At 40.2% G+C, this 14,159-nt stretch overlaps 1 protein-coding gene across 1 annotated transcript in view; it reads right to left on the bottom strand.

Annotated features, from left to right (window-relative positions):
- Positions 1-14,159, bottom strand: part of GPATCH2 (G-patch domain containing 2) — a 106,179-nt gene that overhangs the window by 16,847 nt on the left and 75,173 nt on the right. The window lies entirely within an intron of this gene.

Below are 14,159 nucleotides of genomic sequence, written 5' to 3'. Positions count from 1 at the left end.
TTAAAAAATCCACGTTAATCATGCATTATGTGGAGCACTTTTATTTGCCTGTCCTGAAATTACTTCCATTTCATTGGATGATCCAGAGTTCTGGAACTGAAGAAGAGAGGGGGAATTTTTTCAGAATCTGGTTTCCACATTGTTCATAACTTTATAAACCTCTTCTGACTTGAATCGTTCTGAGAGGTTTTGACTCCTCTTCTTACCTTGGCACCCCAGAGATCATGGATAAACCTTGATTAGAGGGGGGTCTAATTACTCCAGCTTTACCAGTGGGACTAAATCCTCCCTATTACACAAAGTATAACAAGGTAGTCCTGCCATGTACTGGATTATTGGGTGGTAACGAAACTAAACAACTATGCTCCAATTCAGAGACCTATCTGGGATACAGTGTACACATCTATTTCTGACTCCTAGGGTTATAGTACTCAGTTATTTGGCTGAAAGGACAAATACATTAACTTCAGGTAAGACAAGGCTATGAGAATCACCGCAGTTCAGAACTTAACCAAGAGATACATTTCGTTTTTTTCAGAGAGAAAACAAAAAGTTGCAGCCAAAGAACTCAAAAGCAAAATACCCCCAAATTAACACATTCCCTAGCAAACATTAGGTAGGCAGTTTACACCTGACTTCTTTAACAGATAGCAAGGAGGAGGAGAAGTTTCTGAGTTTTGTTTCTTACATCCTCTCTGAATCTTTGGCAGAAGTTTGCTAACTCCAAACTGAAGATAATTACGATGGCTTCGGTTGTATCATGCCTTCTATATTCAATCTATAGTGTGTGTGTGTTTGCTTTATGAAGCCTAGTACAAGAGAAAGGTATCAACAAACCTGGAGGGAACTTGAGGTCTTTGGAAATTCCTAACATCTGAAAAGCCCCTCTCAAATTTAGCACACACAAAAAGGTACCTGAAGTGTACACATGTGTAAAAGGCATGCATGCCTTGCTCTATTTCATGATGCCTTGCTCTATTTCAACTTGCTATGAACTGGGTTTATGGAGGGCGGGGGCATGATTTTGCTAATTTGTCATTAAACAGGCTGAGGAGGGAGGAAGACAGGACAGTTTCGGAGGTGAAAGCAATGGACAGATTCTTCCTCTCCTCTGTATGAACAAGAAGGGAGGGGCAACCATGTGTGTTTGTGTCTGTTTCCTGAACAAGAGAGTCAGGTATTTGTCCGCTCATAGAGTCACCATACAACTGTTTGGACTGGGAACCACAGTGCTTGTTTAATAATAAGCCAGTTGTCTTCTATTACAAGTCACGGTCTGAAGATGTCTAAACTGAAATATAAATTAGACCAAGCTTTAAAAAAAAAAATCAGACCTTGTAGATGTCTCAAGTTGGTCCAAAAGTGACTGTAGACCAGTAGATGAAGAATATATGAAATCTAATATAACTTACACAAAGAAACATTAAGCCTCCCTCTCCTCTGTTCATAATATTATTGCAGGGTCACTGACAGCAAGGGACTTTGGGGCACAGCTTGTTCTATAATAGATTGCAGTGTTTGTCAGGGCTGTTATAATGAAGGGAGGCTGAGAAGCAAAGGGAAGGAGGGAAACAAAGAATTCAAGCAGGATGAAAGATAAAAATTAATAAAGTCAGCCAATTGAACCTGGAGACCCTAGCTCCAGGAATAACAGCTAGCTGTGCTTGAGTAATTCTGCTCACATTGATTATCTGTTACACTGCATTGAAATATCTAGATTATTGATCAGTTAGATTATGGAACTTGGATTCCCCCTCCCCGCTTCTCCTGTGGCACATGCAATGGAGTTGCAACAAATAACACTAAGTAAGGAATACTTTGTTATTGTTGTCACCCTTTGTGTAGAACATAGCAGTTACTTTTTAATTTAAAATCAATGAATGTCTGAAAGGCAGCTGTGTTTCTTCAGCATAAATGAATCATTTGTCTTTGCAAAGCTCAACAATTTGATCACTAGCCAAGGTGAGATGTTTGTTTGCTTGCTTGCTTGCTTGTTTGCTACTGTTCTGAGGAAAAACCCCTCAGTTTTATCAACATTCTGAAAACAAGCATTATTATAAAGAATTAAAAAGCAATCACTATTATAAAAAACATATATCCCATATGCTCTCAAAACAAGATAATCAGATTTGGTCAAGTTCAGAGTTTTAGCATTTAACTGTAGCTACATTTAACACATCTTGAAAAGTGGATGAATAAAAAGATTAGTAGTTCTACTTTTTCATGCATTGCAAAAATTGTGGGAAAACAAACCTGTTATGCATTGTATACATTGCAGCAGCCTTCGGCTATAAGCAATAAACTTGACTGACTGACAACTTGTTATGCACACTGTGAGGCACTGCCTCTGAATCGAAAGATCTTAAAAATTGGGATTTGAGAATCCCAGCATGAGGTGGAAAGCAGAAGGGTGAGTCCATTCGCATATCCAGTTGATCAGAGTCAAATGAATTCTGTGACGTAGACTGTTTCATTTTCAAGCAGCATTATTTTATTTATTTAACAAAATTTGTATACCACTTGATTGTAAAAAGCCTCTAAGCAGTCTACAAAACTATAAAATAAAAACATTAAAATTATGATAGAAGCATAGAACTGTAGAGCTGGAAGAGACCTCCAAGGGAAATCTAATGCAACCCTCTGCAATGCAGGAATCACAGCTCTCAGGAATCTCTGATAGACAGCAATGCAACCTGTTTAAAAACCTCCAATGGCGGAAAGTACCACTCCCCAAGGCAGTCTGTTCTACTGTCAAACAGCCTGTACCATCTCAAATTATTCCTAATATGTAGTCAAAATCCTGTAATTTGCATCCATTGGTTTGGGCCCTACCCTCCGGACCAAATGAAAACAAGTTTGCTCCATCATCCATGTGACAACCCTTCAAATATTTGAATATGGCTATTGTATCACCTCTAAGCTTTCCCTTCTCCAACAGTTCCTCTTAAGACTTGGTTTCCAGACCCTATATCACCTTGGTCCATAGCTGCCAAGTTTTCCCTTATCTCGCGAGGAAGCCTATTCAGCATAATGGAATTTCCCTTTAAAAAAGGGAGAACTTGGCAGCTATGCCTTGGTCGTCTCCCTCTGCACATGTTTCAGTTTGTCAATATCCTGGTGCCCACAAACTGTGATACCTACCCAGTACTCCTGGTGTGGTCTGACCAAGGCAGAATAGATACTATACTTCTGTTGATGCAGCCTAGAAACACATTCACCTTTTTGCTGCTGCATCACACTGTTGACTCATGGAATCATGGAATCGTAGAGTTGGAAGGGACCACGGGGATCATCTTCTAAGTTCAATGCAGAAATATTTCACCCAACATGGGGCTCAAACCCATGACCCTGAGATGAAAAGTCTCATGCTCCACCAACTGAGCTATACCTTGTGTTACGCATGTGGTCTACTAAAAGCATCTAGAGCCTTTTTACATGTACAGCTCTCAAGCTACATGTCTTATATTTGTGCATCTAATTATTCCTAAGTGTAGAACTTTACATCTGTCCCTGCCCGAAACCGTGGAGATCTGCTGCCAGTCAGTTTCAACAATACTGGGCTAGACCGGCCTATAGCCTGACTATGCAGCATAAGGCAACTTCCTACGCGGTCGTCACGGTTGCCTCTTTAAAAAACTTATTTGTTACCAGTTAAATGATATACTGATGTCCTTCTTGATCTTATGTAAGCTGCTATGGGACCCTTATTGGTGGAAAAGCAAGGTAAAATGCTTAAAATACAAAAATATTGGGAAAGAAGCCAAGCAAAATTAAGTATTTCTGTTTCTCTTGATTTATTTAACAAATGTTTCGATTTCCAAGCAGCAGGACAAGGCAAAACGGAAGAGACTGAGCTGCCCTGCCTTGGACGTTCCTTAGCTGCAGACTTGGAAGATTGCAAATAGCTAATTCCCCTGATTCTTCTCCACTTATCCATAGCTTGCTGCAAGCTATCATTTATAAATAGCGTTTTGGCAGGAAGCTAGGCATGCTCTATGGCAGGGGCAATAGAAATTGTTAAGACCACCTTGCCTGAAAACTTGGCTGTTGACGTGCTGGTGACAGGGACTCGAGCAAGCCGTGTCAAAGGGAATAATTTTAAAGGAAAGACAACAGAAACTTGTCGCCTCATTGTATGCATTTACAAACAGGGCTTTTCAGAGTATTAGGCCTAGTTAAAGCTGCCCCCTGGATAAAAAGTGTTCCCGAGCAGCCTCAGACGAGCTCGGGAGACAAACAGATGTGACTATGGTCCCTGGCATTTGGCAAGAACACTCACTGTCACGAAGAAAGATATAAGCCTGGACAGGGCATCAGCTGCACAACAGTGGAGCGGGCCTGCAAGTGTCACGGCAGCGGCAAAGTTGTGGCAGAAGGAAATAAAAGGGCTGGAAAAGCCAGACTAGTGTGAACTTACACTAGTAGGCCAAATATATATTTGTTATTGTCATGCCTTCTGACATTAAATGAACAAACAACAGAAGACGGGGAAAACTGGGGCCAATTCTTAATTTTCTCTCTCTTTTGTATACAATATTTAAGCATGTCTTTTCTTGATGCAAGTAATTACAAGAACTGGAGGAATAAGAGAGTCTATTTTGAGACACTTGGGAAGGCGGCGGTGGCAGCAGGGGGCTGCAGGAAAGAATTTGATGATGATATAAATGGAAATGTATTATTGCCATTAACAGCTATTACCATGTCATCAGGCAATTTTTAAAGCAGAGCTACCAATATACAGCAGCTGCTATTTGATGGCAACATTTCCCTTGCTTTCTTCCCTCTGTTGAAGTTCTCCGTCCCTTACAATTTAATTTCACACCTTATTATGTTGCATGGCAAATTAATATTTCCTGTAACTTAACCATACAACTGTTGCCATCATTATGCCCTAAAAGATTAAGAAAATACTCTGTTAAGTGAAAGACAGCATAAGGGTACTGCTGTCCTTTTCAGGGTCAAAAAACTATAGAACTGTAGAGTTGGAAGGACCCTGAGGAACATCCAGTCCAACCCCCTGCAATGACATAATCTCAACCTAAACATCCATGGCAGATGGCCACCCAACCTCCAAGGAAGGAGAATCCACCATCTCATGGGAGTCTGCTCCACTGTCAAACACCTCTTATCATCAGAAAGTTCTTCATGGTGTTTATTCGCAAACTCCTTTCTTGTAACTTGAATGCATTGGTTTGGGTTGGTCGCCCTCCTCTGCACACGTTGCAGCTTGTCAATATCCATCTTAAATTGTGGAGCCCAGAACTGGACACAGGATACCAGGTGTGGTCTGACCAAGGCAGAATAGAATGGTTCTATTACTTCCCTGGCGTGCTATGGTCCATGGGGTCACGAAGAGTCGGACACGACTAAACGACTAAACAACAACAACATTACTTCCCTTGATCTGGACACTAGACCTCTGTTGATGCAGACTAACAGCATTAACCTTTTAGCTGATGAATCACATATTAAGCTTGTAGTCTACTAAGACCACTAGATCGTCTTCACATATGCTACTGTCAGGCCAGGTGTCCCTCCTCTTATATTTGTACAGCTGGTTCTTCCTGCCTAAGTGCAGAACCTTACATTTGGCCCTGTTCTCCAATCTGTTAAGGTCATACTGAATTCTGTATGCCCTCCCAGCTTGGTGTCGTCTTCAAATTTGATGAGCATCCCCTCAATTCCTTCATCCAAATTGTTTATAAAGACAGTGAACAACAGCAGGCACAGGACAGAACCCTGTGGCACCCCACTTATCACTTTTCCCCCAGGATGACAAGGAACTATAATGAGCACTCTTTGGGTTCAGTCAGTCAACCAGTTACAAATCCACCTAACAGTAACTTTGTCCAGCCCATATTTTACCAGCTTCTCTGCTTTATTTTCTTTTTCCCTTACGTATGAACAAAGGAGGTTTAATCAATGGTATTTTCCTTTACAACTACATTTGCAACTCTTCTAAACCCAGTTAGTTGTTCTGAACTAGATATCCGAAATATTATTGAACCATGTCTCAAGAGGTAGCTCCACTTGGGATTTCCAGTGATACACTATCACTAGCCATGCAGCTACCAGTGGAAAAAGAATTAAATCTTAATGCAGGATAGCATTAGTGCACAAAACCACTTCCCTATTTATATGTTCTCTAGTAACTAAATACTTCTACTTCAAGTTGAAGCCAATGCAAGGTTTCTTTTAAATCCATTGAGAAAGACAGAGTCTTTTTGAACAATTTATACCTAAGGTTGTTGTTTATTTCTTTTACATTTCACCTAGGTAGAATATCCTTATTAAAAATGGCAAATGGAAGATTAGTTCCCTTTATGACTTCATTGAAGTTCCACAGGTGCAGCTTCTTTCATTATAGTACTGCGCTGAATGGAAAAACCACACCTGCAGAGTGCTGCCCTGGTTTGGAACTCAAAGCCTCAGAAGCCTTTTTCCCCCAGCATATACTCTCCCTAATGTAACCTGAATTTCAGAAGGAACTATTTATGAATGGAACAATGATTAACTCATCTGTGGAAAAAGAATACATGTGCCACTGATTCAGAAAGCTTTTGCTGCATTGCATCTTTCTAAACCTGTTTAGACACTCTCTTTTATTTCATTCTTTCAAGCCGTGAGCTGATTTCATCCTGTACTTCAGTTTTAGGCTGCTGTTAGCAAGCCTTTAACCCAATTAAAATCATCAAATTCTGTAGAAACAGTCACAGAATATTGGCACAGTATCAGTGAGCTCCTGCAGATGGCTGTAGAACCCTTTGGTTTATGCCTTTTGGATGCCGTTAGGTCATACACATGGGCTTGGAAAAGAGAGAGTCTGAGGTGGTCTCAGAAGGATAATGTAAAGTGGCTAGAGTTAAGTTCTTTTCATCTTAAGAACGATAGAAGAGCATTTTGGTAAGTGAGGGATTTATTTCATTTTATAAGGTGCAAGAATGCTACTAATTCAGAGCACAAAAATCCCTTTAGGCATTTTAAAGGATGGTCACAAGTTGCAACATTTATGAAGGGCAATTACGTTGAACGGAAGGCAAGTTTAAGACTGCACTGCACATACTGGTATACTAAATGTGCAGCCTCCCTGAATCCCTGCAAGGGGCACAAAGTGTGTACAATTGCATTTGGAATCACAGACTGATGGTGTGTCTAATTTTGTAACGTTGCCATGGGAGAATTTATACATGGTGTATAGATGTCTTACATAAACCAGTATGTATGCTAAGTATTTAATACTAACTTTATGGGGGATAACAATTTGCACCCACATTTACCACTGATAATAACTGAGCATGGGAGGGGCACACAATTTCATGCCCACTGTACTTTTTTGTTTGGGGGGGGGGGTTAAAAAAAAAGTTTAATAGGCCCTTGGTATTACCTACTTACGTCTACTTTATGAAACTCAAATAATAGCATTCAATGTAAAGTACCTTACAATGGAAGCAAAACTCTTGCTAACAGTATAATACGTCTTAGTAGCCGTTTGCATTACTAAAGATGCTGTTTCATTTTCATTAATTCCAAGCCGTTAAATCTTAACAGAACACAAAGGCAGGTTAAGCAGTGGAGTGTATTCTTGCCTTGCTCTCCATTCTCTTTCCTACACCTCCAGTGTTTCCCTGTGTTTAGATTGTGCTTATATTGCTACTCCCTTTAGCACTTTCACAAATAGCTTGTGAACAACGAGCAATTTTGGGAATTTTGGCAAGTGAAGATTTTGAGATGCTGCACCTGTGGAAATTCCGCCTCCTCCACAGTCCGTTAATAAAGGACTCTCTCCTTTATTAAATTTGGGTTCCCGAGGAAGCCAAGATGGGAAAGTGTTTGGGGATCCCTGCTGTACATTTCATCAGCAGCCATGTCTGAATGTGGTGGAAGCAGGCTCTGCTCTAGTTTGAGCCTGATGGCTGTTGTTCTGCCAGCATTCAAGTCTATGGTTCACACAGCTCAGCAGCAGCCCCTAGTGTTTTCGTCAATACATCTAAAGCATCTCTGTAAATTAGGGAACAAGAAAGGTCAGGGACCATCATGTGTTGGTTCTAAGGCCTCCATACAAAATGTTTGCTTTGTCTAGGAACCAAAACGAAGGAATTAAGGCCTCAGGAGTTGACACAGGCCTTATGTTCGTGAAAACTGCTGCTGTTGCTGTTATCAGCATGGGTGATGTGGATCTGCAGTTGGACAGTAGCTGCTGGTATGAAATGAGATATGAAAGCCCTCAGAAAATCATCTTTTTAAAAATCATCTTTTTAAAAATGTTCTTGAAAAAGAGGGATAGCTCAGTCAGTAGAGCAGGAGACTCTTCATCTCACGGTCATGGTTTCAAGCCCCTTGTTGCGTGAAAGTTTCCTGCATGGCAGGGGGTTGGACTAGATGATCCTCGTGGTCCCTTCCAACTCTACCAATTCTATGATTCTAAGAAAAGTCACTTCCAAAGGTTGGTAGAAAGGTGTACTTTGTCTTCTTGACTGCTCTTCAATGCTATGGGAGAACCTTTCCTTGAACTGGAGGAATTCAGGGACAATTCATACTTCATGCACACAGCAACAGATTAAAAACAAACAAACCACGATCTAACACGGCAACCAATATATAATCCATTTGAAAACAGCAGCAGAACTGCACACTGAAAGCCTGCTGAAGCAAAAAAGTCTTTTCATTTTGTCTAAAAGATGAGGGAACCAGCAATATCCACCCGCAGTGCCACCACTGAGAAGGCTCTGTCCCTTGTTCTCATCTACTGTATATCACAGCTCTAGATGAAAACAGTGCCTCTGATATATTGTAACCCTCGGGCAGGATATGTGAAGCAGATAGTCCCTGAGATAATGAGTACTTTAAAGGGCCAAACCAGCACTTTAAATAGATACTGCAAATGAATGGCTAACCAATGCAGCTGAAACAAGATTAGCACACGAAGTACCTGATAAATGTCTGATCAGTGCTACCTGAATTTTTTGAGGTTTTTGTTTTTTAACAGGCAGCTGCCACAGAAAGAGTGCTCACAGAGAGCCCTGCAAAACCAATCTGGAAGTAACTAAACCAGGGATAACTGATGCTAGCTCTGCTTTCTTTAAGGAAATCAGTCTTCAGGCAACCAGGAAATCAGTCGTAGTTGATAAAAGACACTCCTGGCAACTGCTGTCATCTGGATATCCATGGACAACATTAGATCCAGGAGAATCCTGAAGCTACATATGCCATTCATATCAGGTATCAAGTTAGTCTCCAAAACCTCCAGAATTTCCAACCAACAGCACTTAATCTGGTACAGGTTGAGTTTTAGTTTGCTTAGCGATCCCTGCCCCCCCCCCCCCGGTATCCACTGCTGAACTGATACAAGACACTGATCTATCATTTCCATTGAGTTTTGATAATAGAGACAAGAAGTGTTTCAACTGCATATCGGGATGTGTCCAATGGTTGCATGAAGGGAAGCTAGCTTATGCAACCAATCTCTCTCTTCCCTTCCTCCCCCCTGCTGATGCAAGCTCCTTAAGATCAATTTCTCTCTCCCATTACAGCCTCATATAACACAGCCCCCACTATTCAGGAGTGCCCCCTTCCCTACAGGGTGTACAAGGGGAAGAGGGGAAATAAATTAGTTCATGGGGCCTACGACTATAACCATAGCCCAAATCACCGGAAAACCTTTTGCAGATCTTTCATATAGATCAGGGGTGGGGAGCCCCAGCTGATGGGAGCTGGAGTCTGGCAATACCTTGTAGGGAAACAGGCTTCCCATCCCTGATGTACACAGGGGGAGCTTGTGGTATCCTACAGACAAAAGGAGCCAGAGGGGTGGGGGCAGAACAGCCATCTTCTAGTAGTCTTCTGGGGCTGGCTAACCATTGTAGAACAGCATTTTGCAAACCTTGCAGGCAGCCCAGAAGGATACTATGGTTGAAATGTCACTGGTAAACATGTGCCATATGAAATTTGATTTGCCAATAAAATTGTGTCCATTCTTGCACAATACAACGCTCCTTAGAATTTGCTTTCTGCTCAGAACTAAGGTTTTATTAGTTCTAAGGCTAAACATGAATTTGTTCTCAGGAAGTCACCAGATGGCTTTGCCTGTTAGGAAATGGTGGAAGAATGAAATGGGGACAGGAGAGGACTGTTGATCCTATGACCAAGTGGGAGTTCCCTCCGCAACTTATATTTTAAAAAGAAAATGCATTGGTTCAAGTATGGCGGAGTATTTTTCTATGTTTTGATTTTTTAAAAATTGGAAGAAATGTATATAAAAATAACTACCCGAGCTTGTCTCAATACTTAGGTACATAAACACTTCTAACTTTAACTTTGGTCTTTAAAAAAGTCTTAGCATTCACTGATGGTTAAAAACAGCCTCTTCACGAAATTTCACGTTGCTCTATTTTATATAGATCCTATAAAATATATGCATATCTTGTGACCTATTACTCTTTTTTTCAAGATAGCAGTCTACTTTTAAATTGAGTTTTAAAACCCATTATGAAGGTTTGAACACACAATTTAAAAGCAGACGACTATCTTGAAAAGAAAGAGTGGTAATAGATCACAAGATATGTATTTCTCTTTTTCCTTCTGCCACATTATAGTTTCACCTATTTAGGTCACCTGAATCAAGAATAATGTGAAAAACACAAAACAAAAGGGGGGGGGAATCAAGGAAAGAAGGTATAAAACCATGACAGCAGTGAAGATTTGTTATTCACAGGTGCAAAAACATGGAAAGGAAATTAAAATGGTTAAAACTGGAGATGGTTGATATAGAACAAGTTCCTTGAAATGCAGCATTGGCTAGTTATATTATCCTATAATTCTAAAATTACTGATGCAAAAATAGACAGTCTTCCACATGTTATATGTGTGCAGCCCATAGGATGATATACTGTGCCCTTCTACTGCCATTCACATAATGGATTTCTATTCACAGAATAACTCGGAGGCAGCCACCACAACTGCTCCAATTGAAAGGTAGAAAATACACAATTTATTCTAAGGATCTAACTAGACCACAGCTTTCTGCACTCCTTGTTAGGTGCTATATTACAAAACTAGAAATAGGGGAAGCATTTTTGGAAAATGCACAGGTAACTTTTAACTAGGGGACACCATAATACTTAAAATGGTAACTTGAAACCACCCCTGTGCAGATCCAATGTCCACACTGGTTCTTTATCAGTTCCTTGCTAGCAATATAAACCAACTGGGCTGCAGTGATCCAAGCAGTACAGACTGTTCCGAAAATGAGAGCTGCCAGGACATGCTTACTGCTCTCTGCTTCACGCACCAAACCTATTTTTAATTGCAAGAAGAGGAAAGGTACCTTGTCCTATCTTGGCTAAGACACTCCTGTGTTCTTTCATACTGTGGCCTACGGTTTTCTTAAGCATGTGTGGTCCTTTCCCAATTGTGCCTATTCCCACAACTATACCAGCTATGCTATCAGCAGAATTTTCCTCTGAAACAGTATTCAGGATGGCTAATCTACAAGGCATTTTAAAGCAGTCTTGGGCTCCTGAATGCTTTCAAAATCTTTATATTTTTATACTTTTAGAAAAATTAAGGCAACATGTCTGCTGCTTCTAAAAGATCAGAAAATATAAGAATCTCCAATGTTGAAATTTCATCTGTTATTTGCTTGGCTGTTCAGCAAAGCTGAATGTCAGAAAACCTATGTATCTTTCATAGCAAAGTTTTGGGGAATTGTTGTCTGGCAGTGGCTTGAGCAGACAGTGGCAACACAGAATGCTGGTTTCATTTCTAATGTCTACAGATGTAATTCGGACAGCTGCTATCTTGGCAAACTGTACATAATTTTCTACTTTGGGGGCTGGAAAGTGGAGGGAGCATGAAATTCCTTATTCAGGCTGCATTCTAGGAGCAAATGCTTTGCCCTGCAAAAGAAAAAAAGAAAAACATCCAAACCTACTTAGCAAGGAATGACAGCGGCTAGTTGTCTTACATTCACACATTTTATAGAAGCAACAAAGGCTGATACCAAGAGGCTTCATGTAACCCCTGAAGGGGATGTGGATGGAAATGCTGAAAGATACTCATTACAGTTATCAGTTATTAGAATAATGGATACAATGGGACAATTGATTTTAGTGGCCTAAGCATTCTGTAACTGCCTCTCAGACAAGCCCGTAAGACATGCAAAACAGTAAATTTCATATACTGTAATCTAAAGATTTCCTTCTACACAACCCCAGGAAATTCAATGCAATTTGTATGTTATTAAAACTTCCAGCAGTTACAAAGGAATGCCAACAGTCCTGACTTGGGCTACTTGCAAATGTGTTTAAAATAGTATTTGCAGTGGGTTTTTTCCTTTTCTTTTCAGGGGGCACTCAAGGGTACGCAGTACCGGCATCTCTTTTGTTGTTGTTTTTAAGAAGTGTAGCACTTACTGTAACAACTTCACGGGGAGTACCAGCACCTATTTTTCTAGAAAAAAACACTGGTTCGCAGTATAGTATATAGTTAGCAATTATAGTGTAGTATGTAAGTGAGCAACTCAGAATGAAATCACATCTTGCCATGAGGCTCACAGGGCCACCCTGGGCCTAACCTGCCCCACTGGGCAGCTGTGAGATTAAAATGCTGCCCTGAGCTCCAAAGTGGAACTGTGGGCTAATATATATATATATAAACACTCTATTAATAAATGGCTCACCGGTCAATTTCCCAGTTGTGTTTCTACGTAAAAAGAGGCTTTCAGTCTTGCTTCCCCCCCACTTACAACTCTCACCAGGAAAATGCAGAATAACCTATGCTGACAGAAGGAGTAAAATCTTTTAAATGCAGTTTCTAAAAACCGATGCAGTTGAGTCTTATTTTACACTGGGCAGGTGTAATCGGAATTTCACACCGAATCCAGCTATTGGCTTGCTTCGCTCTGAAGCCTTTCCTTAGGCTTAGCTATAACAATGACATCACCAGCTCAACACCCATCGCAACATCTGCTTTCACACTACTAAGAATGCCATTGTATTAACCAACAAGAGCTATGACCATTCCTTTTTCCTTTCCTTTCTCCCCCCCCTTTTTTTGGTTAAATGTTAAACAGATGTGATGGAACAATTCAGCTCTGTCAAACTCCTTTTATACAATGCCAGTATGCTGAGATTGGGGCTTTAATGGTGACACATTTGTTTTATATGGAATAGTAACATAATGTGACTATGAAACGTGAAAGGGGGGGGGGGATTCTCGTGCCAATAAATTCTCATCTCCATGCACAGTACTCTAACACCTCCTAGCTGTTCCAAACCTTATTCAAAGTCAGAGGCTGTCACAGATTTACCTGCAATAAGCAGGTTGCATTTTTAAAAGGAAACCTGGCAGGAAATAAAGTCCAACTGTACTGTTATTCTTAATGCTCTGCACCACTACGCCTCCAGAGACTCATGAACTTTATGCCAAGCAAAAAAGACTTTGAAATATCTGTATTAGAGTCTTACTGTCCTTAGAAAGGATAATGCATTGTTTTTACTTGCTTCTAATTAGTAATTTAAGCATATGTTCAGCATTTAACTCTAAATGTTTGCCTTTTCCCCAAGCTCTGAGACAGCTGTCCAAGATGTGAATGCCAGAAAGCATTTAAATATCAACATCTGTTGAATTATGTTAATGCAATGTAATATAATTGGGCATGAGTTGGAATTGATCAAAAGTGTGCGAATTAGACAAAGGCAAATCTAAACCAATATTTCATTTCACAAACAAGTCAAAGGTAACAAAATTGTGTTTGTTACTAAACCAACATGATTAGAGCACAATGTTCAGGACACCCAGGTCCAAAAACGATATCAAAAATGCGAAAAGGCAGTTGTAAAAAGAATCAAATATAAAATATTATTGCAGAAATAATCTCCTACCACTAGTATTTTGTTAGATTTGGCCTACGATTTCATACACATTTTTAGAAACAGCTTGTCTTACAAAACACCAATTAAAAACAGGCTTTATTGTATGGTAAGGAACAACTCAGAACAGTTGTTCTCAGACTAATAAACCAGTTTAATAAAACATGGTTTTGTGTTTTGTGTGAACCCTCCCTGGCAGCTTTAACAATGATTTGTTTACTGCTAAAATACATTGGTTTTAACTATGGCTTGGTATTATACGTGAACACAGCGCCATTCTTTAACCACGTG

This window comes from Zootoca vivipara, chromosome 3 (genome assembly GCF_963506605.1).
Source record: "Zootoca vivipara chromosome 3, rZooViv1.1, whole genome shotgun sequence".
In the NCBI taxonomy this organism is placed as follows: Eukaryota; Metazoa; Chordata; class Lepidosauria; order Squamata; family Lacertidae; genus Zootoca; species Zootoca vivipara.
Note: the sequence above shows the minus strand (reverse complement) of the source record. Positions and strands in the feature narration are given on the sequence as shown.